The 4,623-nt window shown below is 40.6% G+C and overlaps 1 non-coding gene across 1 annotated transcript; it reads right to left on the bottom strand.

The window, feature by feature from the left end:
* Positions 1-3,765: 3,765 nt before the first annotated feature.
* Positions 3,766-3,838, bottom strand: TRNAV-AAC (transfer RNA valine (anticodon AAC)). The gene has a single exon. It is a non-coding gene; the product is annotated as a tRNA-Val (tRNA).
* Between the last annotated feature and the right edge of the window lie 785 nt (positions 3,839-4,623).

Genomic DNA, 4,623 nt, shown 5'->3' with positions numbered 1-4,623 from the left:
AATGTATGTAATTTAAAGTTTTGTGCTGTCGCAATCAATCGACGATAAAATGAAAATTAGTTACTAACTTTAGGTAGGTATTAATATTATTTCGTATTTTTTTCCGTTTACAATGTTTTATGCAAAGTTTTTCAATTATGATCTTATTGTAATTTATACGTTCTTTCATCTTCATGAGGACGTAAGTCAAGAAAATTCATGTAAAGGATTCTAGAAAAACACGTATTTTTGACGAAAGCAATTTTCGAGCCTGAGCACTCGAGTTACCTTGAGTCTTTGATGAAAAAAAATCCTGATCGACGTAAAGACGTAACACGTCTCATTTCTCCCTAAAACAGTGTAACAATATTCTAGTAACATCATAATACGGGCCCGGAGCGCTTAAGCCTGGTTCCCACCAATGCGGAGCGATGCGGAGCGATGCGGAGCGGAGCAGATAAGTTTTTTTTTGAATAACCAATCAGATTCCATTATTTGCACATCTACACTCTGTTCCGCTTCGGTGGGAATGGATTGAGCGGAGAAGACTAAGGGTGAGTTGGCACCACCTAACTTTGACCGTAACTTTGACGGTAACCGGTGTATTTTGTATGGAGTTTGACAGACTTTTGACATATGTCAAAGTTAAAGTAAAAGCCTAAGGCTGAGTTGCACCATCTAACTTCAAAATCATAGTTACCGTTAAAGTTAGGTGGTGCAACTCAGCCTAAGTATCGGGAGCACTTGTTTTTCTATAGAATTTGACAGCGGCGGCGGCACGGCGCTGTGCGGAGAAGAGCGGAGAAGAGTGTAGCAATAGACTGACAGCTGACAGCTACGCACAGCTCACACATCTCCTCCTGTCTCCGCAACGATTCGCTCTTCTCCGCTCCGCTTTGGTAGAAATAGCCTGCCAGTTTCGCCGCACATCTCTCGCCCGCCCCGCACCGCTCCGCCTTGGTGGAAAGCTGACCTTAACGCGTCCTCAAAATGACATTTTACACAAAAATGTGTCGCTACACGAGATTCAATGTTCACGCGCGAGGCCATTGTTTCTTGGAAGATGATCTTGGACTCAAGCCAGGGGAAATTGGAGGTTCGTCGCAGATTTGGGGATTCGATTGGTCTGGGATTGTGATTGGGCACGTGCGAAACAAACAAGCGCATTGGCAGTTCGGCAGTGCTTTAAAAAGCACGTTGTTGATATTGGAGCTCTTTTGTTTTATCTTGTTTGTAGGTTAAACTTGTCAATGGTTAAAAAACCGTGAAAATTTTTGCATTTATTTTGTGCTTCAGTAAGTTTATAATGGAAGACGCTGGACGCAGGCCGCTACAGTGGACGTCGACGTCCCATGGCTGAAATGATGAAGTCTACAAAATACATTTTTAAAACAGTTTAGATGCTAAATGTCAACACTTTTAAGATGTTTTATACAGGTCATATCTAGATTTTTTTTAATTCGATCGGAGGGCAACACAAATAAAGAATGTTTTAAAAGTATGTGTTTCGAAGTAAACATGAGTTACTTAAATGTCATCTCATGTAAGCACAGACTTTATAGCTAGCATTTCCCGGATATAAGCTAAGTTTTGATAGCACTAAAGTTACATTTTATAACCCTCTCAAGTCTCGAGAATGTCATGCAACTAACTTAACACTTTATATGTATAAAAAAAGTACGTACGTGCTTGCCTGAATAGCTTTAACCTCTATATGACAAAAACCATTAATTGCATTAAAATGTTAGGGCACTGATTGCATAGTGGTTCTAAATAAAAAAAACTGTAGGCCGCGTATTTTCATTTTAAACAATTATTAGCTTACCTTGCAAACTTCATATCGCCTATGTCCATCAGAAGTAATTTAGAAATCTTATGGTGCAAAAATTTGTCTAATTGGTCTGGACCACTGGTGGTTTGTTTCTACTGGTGGTAGAACTGACGGCCGATGGGGCAGCAAGGTTCTGGAATGGAGGCCACGTACCGGAAAACGCAGCGTGGGACGTCCACCCACAAGGTGGACCGACGACCTGATAAAGGTAGCAGGAAGGCGCTGGATGCAGGCCGCTACCAACCGTGCGATGTGGAAGTCACTGGGGGAGGCCTATGTTCAGCAGTGGACGTCCTGTGGCTGAAATGATGATGATGATGATGATGACTGGTGGTTTCGTAGCTTAGTCAATACTTGAACAATCAAATCTTTCCTCCGTATAATGTTAGTGTGGAAGTAGGTACGTCTTTGAATAACTTTAAATACACAAGTATTTATCTGAGTACATACACATAGTCATTACTTGCATTAAAATGTTAAAGTAATGCTTGCATAGTGGTTGATGTTTGAAACAAAAAACTATGATCGCGTTTTTCCACATTTTGCGCCAAAACCCTCGGGCCACCGAATCGCTATCCATTCTGTTCGCTTCTATTCGCGTGGCAAAATGAGATATCAGTGGATATTGAATGACGGGCAACTGCGATATAAGCCTTCGCCCCTTTTTGCGCAACAAAAGCCTCAGGAACTCACCACTGTGCAATACGGATATAAATTGTATTGTTCGCTCGGATTAAAGATAATAAACAGTTTGTTCCGCTGAAACGGTTTTAGTTCGGGTTTTTCCTTTTATTGAGGTTATGAAGATTTGCGGGCGGGATGGGATGGGATATATTTTGTGCAATAACAATAATGTAAACATTTTATTGGTCACATTGAAAAGCGGTGGTGATAAGGTTCCTTACACAATTATGGTGGCTTTTGTTTGATAAGGAGATATTCAGCCGCTACGCATGCCACTAGGTAGATGATGTTTACCAGCTATGAGTATAATGACATAAATTGACACAGTAATATCAGGGTGTTCTTACACATGTGTAAGAAGTAGGAAATCAAACTAAAGTTTATTGAGAATTAGAGAGGACATAAAATCAGTCTTAAAAATATATTGTGAGTGAACGAACTTAGACAGCAAAATCATGAATTTCTAGAAACTTTTTTATCCACTTTTTTCTACTTGACCTGATGGAAAGTGATGATCAGGCTGAAGGTGAAAACAAGCTTCACACGGAATTTTCATCAACAGAAGGTTATCTTACCTCCTAACACCGAAACTCAGCAAACCTATTAACATTGTTGTTAAGGTAGGTAAATCATACATGATGGTAGGTAGCCAGCTAGACACCGATCAAACCGAGCAGCTATGGACAAAGGTGGGTCCGCCCTTTGATCTAGGGACTAGAGGCGGTTGTAGATTTTTAATACCTTTTGTTCAAGTCCTTTCGCTCGCTCCGCTCACCGCTCAGCTCAAGCCCCTACCCTCACATTTTCCGCCATGACAGCCTGGTTTGACGAGGGTGTACCACGGGAGCTTGTTAGCGGACGATTATTTAGTGGATCCCACTTTATCAGTATTAATTTACACGGTCATTGCGTAATCTTATATTTTATAAGAGACAGAGTAAGAAATTATAGGATACAGGAGGAACGTACTATGTCCTGTTAGCGTGATCAACACCAGCTTGTACAGCATGTGATAAACCGATCTCTACGAGATCGAATCAGAAATGAGGAGATCCGTAAACGAACTAAAGTCGCTGACATAGCCCAACGCATATCAGCAAACGATGGTGATGATGACGATGAAAAAGGGTGACATTACCATTTTGGTGCTATGAAAATTTTGATGAGCTCCAAAATCATTAAATTTCGGATCGAATAAAGTTTTTTTTACATGTAAGAAAAATGTCTCTACAAGGTATGTAAATAAAGTAGATACCGAAATGACAAAAATATGTTTCCGCCCGGGATCGAACCGGGGGCCTTCTGCGTGTTAGGCAGATGTGATAACCGCTACACCACGGAAACTTGAACGTCTTAGTTCGATTTACGCACCGCGTTTTTTTTATCGCTGACGTTATTTTATTTCTGTTTACTTTCACATGCGAGGTGCGACCTTGAGACCGCTGTATGTGCAAATAACAACACAATCGAAAGTAAATGACCACTAGGAACTATATAACTGGCGGCGTAGCATGGGTTGGCACCCGGGGCGATCATCGATATCGAACTACAAACTTGATCTTCACTTGTTGGATTTTATTGGCGGTCAAGCTGTAGATCCTGGCTACACAGGAGTTGCAGCGGTGGGAACGATAGGTCGGAATAGTAGTGTATATCGAACTAGTTTTATGTAATTGCACCCACACATTATCTTTATCACTGTATAAATCCTTCCTACTTAATAAATGCGAAAGTTTGGATGTCTGGATGTTTGTTACTCTTTCACGCAAAAACTACTGAACGGATTTTGATGAAACTTTACAATATTATTGTTTATAACCCAGAATAACATATAAGCTATAATTTATGACGATCTGTAACAAACGAAATTTCACGTGGGTGAAGCCGCGGTATTGTGTACTTTGGAAAAACTAACTAACCGTCCGATTATGCAAACACTGGTTTATTGAAGTATTAATCAGGATCCAATATTGGTTAGCTAACAAACCTTCATAAATTGTTCAAAGTTGATCTTTCAGTTCGGCCGGTAGTGACAGCCCGTAACGAGGGTACCCTACGGATGATTAGTTGACTTTTATACTTGATCCCTTATAAGTACATGGATAGAGATATGACATGCGCAGGTGAAG

The sequence above is a fragment of the Ostrinia furnacalis genome, unplaced genomic scaffold (assembly GCF_004193835.3).
Source record: "Ostrinia furnacalis isolate ACB-3 unplaced genomic scaffold, ASM419383v2 OfSCF7336, whole genome shotgun sequence".
NCBI lineage: Eukaryota > Metazoa > Arthropoda > Insecta > Lepidoptera > Crambidae > Ostrinia > Ostrinia furnacalis.
This window is presented reverse-complemented; position numbering and strand designations above follow the sequence as displayed.